At 37.3% G+C, this 12,159-nt stretch overlaps 1 long non-coding RNA gene across 1 annotated transcript; it reads right to left on the bottom strand.

Annotated features, from left to right (window-relative positions):
* Nucleotides 1-3,054: 3,054 nt before the first annotated feature.
* On the bottom strand, nucleotides 3,055-7,718 carry LOC130565927 (uncharacterized). The gene is made up of 3 exons (XR_008964417.1): nucleotides 7,683-7,718; nucleotides 7,395-7,425; nucleotides 3,055-3,262 (listed from the first exon to the last, which is right to left on the bottom strand). It is a non-coding gene; the product is annotated as an uncharacterized LOC130565927 (long non-coding RNA).
* Between the last annotated feature and the right edge of the window lie 4,441 nt (nucleotides 7,719-12,159).

The raw sequence follows: 12,159 nt of genomic DNA, 5'->3' as shown, positions 1-12,159 counted from the left end.
CGAAAAAGAATCGTTCATTTGAGCAGGTTACCTGATTCAGTTGAACTGAGTCGCAAAGCTTTTGTTGTCAGTGAACTGTAAAGTTTGTTTTGTAAATATAACTATAAAGTAAGAAATATTTTGCGATCAAAATCATACAAAATAAAACAACTGAATTAATCATTTATTCTAAAATTATATTCATCTGGTACGATCACTAATACAGAAGAGCTACTATAAAACTGAATGTGCAGAGACGGAGGTCAGCCTTAATGCTTAGAACTGAATAATGACATTTTAGGTATACCCAAGGGTGCCATTTGTGAATGTCTAGGAAATGCTACAAAGAAACATTTGAATCTTCATTTATGCACTTATTTATTAGTATTCTAAATAGTCAAAGAGAAGACATTCCTCTATTTCTCAGTTTCTGTCTTGTTTTACTTGTAGGCAGTGATCATTCATAAATTGAAAATGAATATTAGATCGATCAGTTTTAAACACTTACATTTCTTGAATAAAATAAACAAAACAACTTGCACTTGACTTGTGTATAGTATATACAGTATATGGCGGATTCAGTTTCAGCAAATGGTTCAAACAAGCTACACAATTTTTACCACAAGATGGCGCAAGACACCAAAGTAAGGATTTGCTGTGGTCAAAATTGTCTCTACAGTTCAACAAATCTCCCATAGAAATGCACATATAGATTTGCCCAGTTTCTCGCAAGGTCTATCATTTTGTGTTTAAACTTTTTTGGTTTCCAATAGCTCTGTCTTAAGAATCTTGAACTCTTCAACTTTGTCCTCCGTTTTAAGCACTTTTTTTAAGTCCTCTTGCTCAGCTTTAAGGTCTGACTTCTCTCATTGCTGTGCTTTATACTGTAAGGTCTTTTCACTTTGGGGTTTTCTTTTATTCTTCTTTGAGTCCATACTCCGAAAGCCTGACCAACTTCATACATGCTGTCAGCTCTGTGATTCCTGGTCTGCCAGCCTGGCAGTCGTCTGCTCACGTTCCTGAGCAAACATGGCTGCATTTATTTGAGCACTACCTCCAACCTTTTGGATAATTCTTCAGTCTTATTTAGCTTTTTTGTTGATAGTCTCAAGAAACTTATTTTTTAATTCTGTAGCTGTTTTCAGGAATCCTGGGACAGCTGGGTGAAAAAAGCTGCCTCTCATTCACCATCAATGCAAATTATTTCTACCACATTAGCTCATTTAGAACTGGCTTTTTGGAAGTTTAAAGCTCACAAATAGTGTTAAAATTGGATAAACAAACAGACAGATACATGTTTGATCTTTTTCTCTAAATGACTGTCTATGTCATATAGTCTAATCCACATGGAAGGGTTAAGAATACATTTGAGAGTGCTGAATAAACTAGATAGGCCTACTAAACTAATCTCTTTTAGGTCTCATGTGGAAAATCCTGTTTGGTTGCCCAGTGGTGTATCTCTGAGTGAAGTGCCGTATGGCAACCGCAATGATGTTTGTTCAAAGCTGAAAATTCAATGTGAGTGTAAAATTCTATTATGGCAAAAACTTTCCCTTGATTTGATATGTGGAGAAATTTTACACACTCTTTGTTAAGATAAGATTCAGAAAAGAGAGGTGATATAAGCTAAGGGCTATGCCCTATAAAATACTTGTTAGAAATAATTTAATTGTGAAAAATTTTGCATTTCATGTTTACAGTATTGAAAAATTACAGAATTCCATAATAATACTTTTATTATTTTTACTTTAAAACAAACGTTTCTTGAGCATTTAAAAAGAGGATACAGAAGCTAAGGGCAAACTGTTTAAATATTGGGTCACACCTTAGAATAGGAACGAATTCCCACTGTTAATTAACTACCACTTTTGCCTCAATAGACTTCTATTTACTGTTTATAAGGTAGTTTTTAGGTTAAGGTATAGGATTAAGGGATGTAGAATAAGGTAATGCAGAATAAGGCATTAATATGTGCTTTATATGCATACTAATATACAGTATGTTAATAAGCAAGTAGTTGATGATGAATTTGTGTATCTTAATATAAAGTGTAACCAAATATTGTGTTTGAATACAGCCCCTGAAGCAGCCCTAATTCGATATTATACTGTTTTCTTTATCTTCTTGACAAGTTTCTACAATTAATTAAACAACTTATAATGCAGAGAATCCATTTTAAACGTTATTTTGTATATAATTTAAGTCTTAAGGGTCTTATCCAGTGCTCGAATTGAAGGGGGGCTGGGGGGATCCGGGACCCCCCATAAGGAATTAGGGACCTCCCATAAGCAGTAAAAAATAGACTTAGGGGGTCCCTCAGATATTTTTATTTGAGTAAAAATTATAATGACAAATGTGGTTAAATTCATGCAATGGATATGGTAAATTTCGTGAATTAATTATTTACAATAATTTATATTAAGTTTGTTTATGGGCTAGTTGTCATGTCTCTTTAAATTTTAAACGCCCCGCCCTACGTCTGAAGACCGCTAAGCGCAGGACATTGTTGACAAGACTGCTTGATTGGCGTCGCTCCGGTGAAGCTAACTTCCAGAAGCTGGAGAAACATTCACTCGCAGTCGGGAAGAGGAAGCTTCTACTTTTTTCTTTCCACTTTTCCAGATGTTTTTTTTCATCTTTCCACTATATTTATAAACGCCATGTCGGGGCTTTTGTATTCCTTGCGTAAATTATTATTAGGCCTGGTTCTGGGGTGCTAGAGATCTCGATGAAGATGAATGACAGCTTTTTAGTAATTATAAAGGCAGTGCTCGTGCGGTTTCTGTGCTATATACTCAACTCAACTCAACTTTATTTATATAGCGCTTTTACAATTTTCATTGTTACAAAGCAGCTGTACATGAGACACATTGACTACAAGCAAAACAATCAAAGTTGTACCTGCAAAAACAAGAAAAGGTTGAAAACACAGAAGACAGACACACCCACACACAAAACACTCCACACACACAACACGCACACACACCAACACACACAGAGACACACACACACACACACGTACGTACACACACACACGCTCAGTGAGAGCACACATTTAGGATAAAGGAGAGAGAAGCACAGGTCAAATATAACAGATTAATTGTAGTTTAAGATTATCATTAATAATCTAATAACATTTGAAGTTTTGTGGTGAAGACATGTCAAGAGACCGCGTCCTTCTTTATCCAGCTCTATCATCTCAGCTCTTGTCAGGTCCCCACTTCCCATTCTCCACTCTACCATCAGGTCAGGCCATGAACTGCATCCTGCTCGCTGTGGTAACCTTGGAACAATGAGACAAGACTGGCTGAGAGTAGAGTACTGTTCTGTACTCTTTGATGCAACAAGTACATCAGTTGTGTTTTTGGTTCCGGTTGATCTAACTAATGCAGCCTAAACCCTCAGAAGATTTATATTATGGAAGAGTAGTGTATGCAAGATTAAAAAGATGCGTCTTTAGTCTAGATTTAAACTGACAGAGTGTGTCTGCCTCCCGGACAGTGCAGGGAAGACTATTCCAAAGTTTAGGCGCTAGATAGGAAAAGGATCTACCACCTGCACTTGATTTTGAAATTCTAGGTATTACCAACTGACAGGACGCCTGAGAGCGTAATGCACGTGAAGGACTGTAATACAAAAGGAGTTCATTCAAGTACTGAGGAGCTAAACCATGTAAGGCTTTATAGGTAATAAGCAAGATTTTAAAGTTAACGCGATGCTTTATAGGTAACCAGTGCAAGGTTGACAGAACCGGGCTAATATGTTCATACTTTTTTGTACGTGTAAGAACTCGAGCTGCCGCGTTTTGGACCAATTGGAGTTTTTGTAATAAGCCTGCAGGGCAACCACCTAACAGTGCATTACAGTAATCTAGTCTTGATGTCATGAATGCATGAATTAACTTCTCTGCATCTGAGATTGACAGCATATGACGTAGTTTAGATATATTCTTAAAATGGAAAAACGCAATTTTACAGGTGTTGGCGACGTGGCTCTCAAATGACAGATTACTATCGAATAGAACGCCAAGATTCTTTGCTGACGACGAGGGTTTTATGGAACATCCGTCAATAGTTAAACAGTATTCTTGGTTGTTACTTATAGCAGTTTTCGGTCCAATAAGTAACACTTCCGTTTTGTCCGAGTTCAGTAATAAAAAGTTGTTACTCATCCAGTTTTTTATATCGACTATGCATTCCATTATTCGATGGAACTGCTGTGTTTCATGAGGCTTCGAGGAAATATAAAGTTGAGTATCATCAGCATAACAGTGAAAGCTAACTCCGTGTCGCTTTATTATATCTCCTAGAGGTAGCATGTATAATGCGAAGAGCAGAGGCCCTAAGACTGAGCCCTGTGGTACACCGTACTGGACTTGCGATTTGCGTGACACCTCATTGTTTATTGCTACAAATTGAAAACGGTCGGATAAATAAGATTTAAACCATTTCAAAGCTATTCCCTTAATGCCGACATAATTTTCGAGTCTATGTAGGAGTGTGCTGTGGTCAATGGTATCGAATGCAGCACTAAGGTCTAGCAGCACCAATAACGAGATACAACCTCGGTCAGACGCCAATAGCAGATCATTTGTAACTCTGATCAAAGCAGTCTCTGTACTGTGACATGCTCTAAATCCAGACTGGAATTCTTCATTGATGTCATTCCTTTGGAGGAAGGAGCATAATTGAGTTGAAACTACTTTTTCCAGAACTTTAGATATGAAAGGTAGATTCGATATAGGCCTGTAGTTCCTTAGTTCTCTAGGGTCGAGTTGGGGTTTTTTGACAAGGGGCCTTATAACAGCCACCTTATATGCTTTAGGCACATGTCCTAATGTCAGAGATGAGTTAATAATACCAAGAAGAGGATCTATAATTTCTGGGAGCATCTCTTTCAGTAGATTTGTAGGTATAGGGTCTAGTATGCATGTTGTTGATTTAGATGATCTAATAATTTTAGACAGCTCATCTTGATCTACGGTATAAAATAATTGCATTTTCTCCTTAAGGGCGCTGTAGTTAGTTTGTTCAGCGGGTTTCACTTCTGATTGCATTGTTATAATTTTTTCTCTAATATCTTGGATTTTATATGTGAAGTAGTTCATAAATTCATCACTGCTATGCTGATATACAGGATCAGAAGTCACTGACGATTTATTTTTTGTTAATTTAGCCACCGTGTTAAATAAAAACCTAGGGTTGTGCTGGTTTTCTTCTATTAGTGATGAAAAGTAGGCGGATCTAGAAGTTATTAGGGCTTTCCTGTATTTTCGAATACTATCCTTCCATGCTGTACGAAATACCTCTAATTTAGTTTTCTTAAAGTTGCGCTCCATTTTTCGGGCCGCTTTCTTTAGAGCCTGAGTGTGTTCATTATACCACGGTGTGGGGCTGCCATTTTTAATCTTCTTTAAACGTAGTGGAGCAACTTTGTCTAGCGTTACCGAGAAGGTGGAATTAAAATTTTCAGTGGTAATGTCAAGATCTTCAACGTTATTTCTCATGATTTGAGACAATTCGGGCAGATTATCGAGAAACGCATCTTTGGTAGTTGAAGTTATTGTTCTACCATATTTGTAACAATGAGTTTTATTTGCAGCCGTAGGCCAGTGAAGCAAACATAATACCAGATAATGATCCGAAATGTCTTCACTCTGCTGAAGGATTTTAACGTCGTCCACATTTATACCGTAAGACAGTATTAAATCTAAAGTATGATTACGAAGGTGAGTGGGTCCTGACACATGTTGACTAATGCCCATGGAGTTAAGAGTGTCTTTGAAAGCCATTCCTAAGGCATCTGTAACGTTATCTACGTGGATGTTAAAGTCACCAACGACAAGGAGTCTATCTGCGGCCAGTACTAGTTCTGATAAGAACCCACCAAATTCTTTAATAAAATCTGTGTGGTGCCCTGGAGGCCTATATACAATAGCTAGAATCAATTTAAAAAGTGTTTTATCTTTAGTATTAGGTGTTGAAACATGAAGAACCATGACTTCAAAAGAATTATATTTAGAGTTCGACTTCTGGGAAATGCTAAGAGAGTTATTGTAAAGTGCTGCGACACCTCCCCCTCTGCCTTTTAGACGAGGCTCGTGTTTATAATAATAATCTTGGGGGACAGATTCATTTAAAGCAATATAATCATCTGGTTTTAGCCATGTTTCTGTCAAACAGAGCATGTCTATTTTATGATCTGTTATCATATCGTTAACAAAAAGTGCTTTATTAGAGAGAGATCTAATATTTAGCAATCCGAGTCGTAACAGTTGATTATCTGTATTTTGTTCATGTTTAGTTTGTTTAACGTTTATTAAATTACTTTCAAGAGGTTTACGCATTATTTTATGTTTGCTAATCCGGGGGACAGACACAGTCTCTATTTTGTGATGTTTGGGAGAACGGATTACTACATGTTGTACATTTTGTGTATTCTGCGACGTGAGACGGCAAGCAGACAGTTGGTTAAGCCATACTGTCTGCTCCCTGACCTGGGCCCCAGCGAGTCAAGTTTTAGCATTAGCATTAAGACTTTTTGCCATATTTCTAGACAGGATGGAAGTCCCAGCCCAGGAGGGATGGAGACCATCTCGTTTCAACAGGTCAGGTCTGCCCTCAAAACTCTTCCAGTTATTTATAAAAACTATATCATTCTGCAGGCACCACTCAGACAACCAGCCATTTAGTGATTATAATCTGCTATAAATCTCATCACCACGATAAGCATTGAGGGGGCCAGAGAATATTACAGTGTCTGACATCATGCTTGCGAGCTCACACACCTCTTTAATGTTATCTTTTGTGATCTCCGATTGACGGAGTCGAACATCATTTGTGCCGACGTGAATGACAATCTTACTGAATTTACGATTAGCCTTAGCCAGCACATTTAAATTTGACTTGATGTCAGGCGCTCTGGCTCCCGGTAAACATTGGACTATGGTGGCTGGTGCCTCTATGTTAACGTTCCGAACAATAGAATCACCGATAACTAGGGCACTTTCAGCAGGTTTCTCAGTCGGTGCGTCACTGAGCGGGGCAAACCTGTTCGAGACTGTAATCGGAACGGTCGAGTGATGTTTTGTCCTGCGACTACGCCGTCTCACAGTCACGAAGTTTCCCAGCTGCGGGGGATTTTCAACCGGAACCGAGCTGTGTGCGCTAATGTTGCTCGCATCCAAAGTGTTTTCTATCGTCGTTAAACTCTTACTATCCTCAGATAAAGATTGGATGCGAGACTCTAATTCTAAGATCTTCTCTGTCAGCCTAACTATTTCCCTGCATTTATCGCATATAAAGCCCTCGCAGCTGACAGAGAAGGCTAAGCTAAACATATGACATGAGGTGCAAGTAACAATAATAGGAATAGAAGCCATAACTCACCGGATTTGAAGTGCAATTCCAACTTACCAAGGTTGCTCGATGGATCGTAGTATACTCGCTTAAAAGAGAAACAGTTAGCACACAAGACAAACCAGAGGCAAGATGATATTCCACAGTGTGAACAGAAAGCAAGCTAACACGCTATTGCTATGCTAACGGCGTTAAGTTAACTATCACTTTTGGTTTAGACTCTTCCAAGTAAATAACAGGAACAGAGTTATTGAGATATCAGGATAAGTTAGCAACGACAATAATAATTAACGAAAATAAAATACACTAATATTAGAGCGAAGTGATAAGAGCACAGATACAAACAAGCTGCCGGCAGCGATGCACGAAACAGGAAGCAGGAACAGGAAACCCAACCCCAAGGTTATATATAATCCATTCAGAATTGAATAAAACTTTCGGGAATTACATCGGCATATAAATATATAGCCGAATGGGGGGACGTGATTCAAGACGTGATTCAATTCGAGCACTGGTCTTATCTATTTTGTTTTGTTATTTTGTTTTGTCAACCATATTACAGGCTCGTTTGATTGATTCTGATTGGCCAGTCGCAACATTTGCACGTTATTCCCAGATAACAACCGCTTAAAAATACTAACAACACACGGTAACCTCGATGCAACAAATCATTTTGACAGTTTTTTTTTTTGACAAATTCAATATAAATAGGCTATGTCTTTAAATAACATATGTGACATTATATTTACAAATTATTAAACCAAATTGCCTGTTCGTGACATCTGAACGTCGTTTCTTTCCTTAAAACCGAAAGTAAACGGCTTTGCGGAAGGTCTGCATTCAGTAAAAATAAGCTAATCAAATATTTCAAATTCACATTTCATGTCCAGTTGTTTTCTCATGTGGCAAGTAGTCGTGTAATAAGCGGGATAATGTACAAGCAGCCGGTTGTTATCGCTTTGCGTCAGGTCCTGATCACACTGTCGGGGCTTATTTCTGTGATAACAACCGGCTGCCTGTACATTATCCCTTACTTAACGCTCCAGTTTGCATATGTAAACTGTCTGGCACATCCCATTTGGTTATGACACGTGAGATGTGTGTTTAGCATCATTGACATCAAACCATGCATAATGCTGTTGTTGAATCTGAATGTGGACGCAGATCATAGGAACTTTGGCATAGGGAAAGACAAAGACTATGTTTTTAGAATAACATCATAATGACTGAAAACGATTCCTTTAAATTTACATAGAATGCATGAATCATGTAACTTTTAGCTCCAGATCTTGCTGGTGTCCTCGAGGATCACAGAGACAGATGTATAATGACAGATATGACAAAATTCTTCTTGATGGATGCTTGCATGAAAGGACAAAAAACCTGACAGTGGTACAACGTTGCTCATCTGGTTCCGAGCAGAAAACCGACCAATCTGAATCCATAAGATTTGAACATTTACAAGTCAGACAGCTCACATATCTGCAGAGCAGCAGCGAAGCATGCTAAACAATTCAGAAACCCCATCTTCTCATTTTTTCCTCCCAACTTTTCTGCTTTCTCAGCAGGAGATATTGAAATGCTAAACCACCATGATTAATCAGCCGCTTGTAGATGCCGTAACCTGCTCAGTCGAGAGAAACACAAACAGACAGCTAGGGGGCTATGTGCTGTCAAAGCCTGAAAGAAATACGCTAATAAAACAAGAACTTGTTCATGAATAGCCATTCAGTCATTGATTCCTACCAACTCTTGAAGAAAATGTGAAAAAAGGAACAGACAAGCAAATCGCTAAATACTAGTGGTGCATGGAAACTAGTTAACTCTTTCAGCTTTTAGTCTCTGCATATCACACGGGATGGGGTCTTGATGGGGTGACCATTTAAGAATGATTTAGGTGTCAGTTATGCTACAATTATACTTGTAAATGCATTATAAACTCATGCTGCATTCCCTTCATGTCCAAATTACCATAATTATGTGTTTGCAACCGGTACAAACCACTAATGTCTTCATCAAACTCGTAATTACATGTTTGAAACTCCAACTTGACCATTACATGGAAAAAAAGTAGTTACGGAAGCAAAAATAGCAGTTATTTATGTACCTTTACACACTTTATTATTTGATGTGCCATTTTATTATAGCCATTTTTAAATTATTAACATATGCCATGGATAAATCATTTCTGAGTTAGGGATGTGAACATCTCCAACAACAAAGTTGTTTGTTTCGTAATTGCATTAGTTTCTGTACAACATGAATGGAGCATTTAACACTTTACAAATGATCAACTTTCAAATATTTTTAAAATTACAAAAGTTTCATCAATGTAAAACTGGAAATAATACATTGTATTCTATTTTTATATTTTTTCATAATTAACTCTCTCTACTACTGTTTGTATTACCTGTATGTAAAGTTGTAAATGTAAAAAGTGCTTCAAAATACATTTTGAATTAAATTTTACTGTATTTGGTTGAATTTAATTTGATGATACTAAAATGAGGGATAGGGTCACAGCTTGTAAATACATGCGCCATCATTATATAATCATTAGAGGATAAAGAGGTGAACTTAGACAATCAGGAAACTCATGAAGACGACCAGAACATGAGTCTAGAGGATAATGGATCCACCTGTTTTAATGTGTTTAGGTGAACACTAAGCCAATCCATTTTGGCCTCTTTAAAGGCCATTACATCAATTGTCTGAGCAGTCCATTAGCATTCTCATTCATCTAAATTTCAGTTGGTCAACTTGTAAGGAAACCCCCATTGAATCACCCATCTCTGCTTATGGACACTCTGAAGCTCAAGGTTTTTGAACCACTTAAGCCATGTGACAAACTGTTTGGGAGCCCTGGGAAAATTGGCTGATGTTGAAATCTGATTGAAATCTGATTGGCTGATGGCACCACAGTAACATTAGGATCCAAGCCTGTCTGTGATGTCAAAGGCAGTAGACATGGAAAAATCTACACTTTTAAAAATGCTGGGTTGTTTCAACCCATGCCTGGTTGCATAAAGTAAGGACAAACCTTAATGTTGGTTCAAATAATTGAAAAATGTTCATAATTGATTCAACCATGAGGGTTAAAACAACTTTTTAGAGTATGTATTTCATGCTTTGAAAAAGCCAAACAAAAAATTTTGATTTTGTCAAAACATGTGACTACTTCTGAATGGCCGTCAATACCAGATGGTGTATTATGAGATTGACCAAGTGAGAGCTAGACTAGACGCTAACCAGCAAAACCTTGACTTTTTGGTATGTGATCTTCTTGGACAAAAAATAGACCTACTGTATATACTGTAAATGGGCAATAATCCCTGAGGAAAACCAGTCGTTTAAAATGAGTTGTTTAACCATCCCACATAAAGTGGATGAGGTTTGTTCTGACCTTATGAAAGAAAGAAGCAAAGGTCAAATCTGACAACAGATAGTGACAAACCATACCTGTGTTATAAATGGCCATCGTGATCTGACGCCTACTAATCTTAGGTGCACCGGTTTCAGTATGCCTCCAGTGAGATCCATCTGGCCGGGTTGCTCCATGAGGTCACGGTGGTGGGTGTCTGCACCTACTTATTTTAGCAACGCTGCCAAGCAGATGGACTCACAGCGTAAAAGGTTCCTGTGTCTAAGGATGAACTGAGAAATGATGAGTCAGCCAGGATGTGGCCTGCCTTCAAAAATACCCAAGCCTGGCAATGTCCTTGCCACCCTGAGCACCCAATGACATCATAACAGATTTCAATGACGTGCCATCTTTCATTAACTCCCTGTGAGTGATGGATTAACCTCAGAGGGCAGAAACGGAGTTATAGATTATTAAGAAAGACTTTGCCTTCACTCATCCTGTCATGGTTTTTGAGAGATGAGACAAAATGTAACTACTGAATTCTTCAAATTTAAAATATAAATTTTGTTTTTAAATAAATGGTCAATGCCATGCACAATTTCCTTATTATGGTCAGCCCTTGTAGGATTTGTAATGATAAAATGCCAACAATTTCAGTTTGTCTAACAAATAATTAGTAGCAAATCAAATGACCAATTCTACCAAATGGCACAGCAATTTGGCTGTAACAGGGCTGACAAATAATAATCACCGTACAGATACAAACAGACATTTTGTTTTCTCACTTAAACCTGATGAAACACGGACTGTCATAATTGGCAATAGAAAAACCAAGAATTATGACTTCATCAATTATTCCAACTACAAAATTATTATGGGTCAAATTCATAAATTGCTAATATTTATTCACCATATAAGCCATATAAGATATATTTGTTCATTTTCTTGTGATAATTTGCTCCCAATAAATTATCGTAGTAATCATAAAATAATACAATTATAAACAATTCCACAACACATAAATTAAACTGTCACTTCACAGAAGTTATCAATACACCTTTTTTTACTGTCCATGTATTGATTTTTTCATATTACATAAATGTTACTCATATCATATACTGTATCACCTTCAACCAATTCACATCTCAACAGGTTACCTTCACGCATAAAAACACAATAATCAATAGACAGGTGGCAAAATTGTGTCTCTGCTCAAAGAAAATAACTTGAATAATTTAAAACAGAATGGACATCCCTCATAATGTAGCAAATTATACTCCAGAGATTAATGCATCAACACTCTAACAGCAAAATAAAATCAAATTCTACATTAAATATGACCTGGTATACTTTTGTGCAGTACTGTACATAATACCACGGCCTAGAAGGAAATATTTATAAGTGGGCTTCTATAATACTATTAACAACAACAAAAAAGAAGACAAGTGTTAACAGTCT

The sequence above is a fragment of the Triplophysa rosa genome, linkage group LG15 (genome assembly GCF_024868665.1).
Source record: "Triplophysa rosa linkage group LG15, Trosa_1v2, whole genome shotgun sequence".
NCBI classification, from domain to species: Eukaryota; Metazoa; Chordata; class Actinopteri; order Cypriniformes; family Nemacheilidae; genus Triplophysa; species Triplophysa rosa.
The sequence above is the reverse complement of the archived record's forward strand: the minus strand, read 5'-3'. Positions and strand labels throughout refer to the sequence as shown.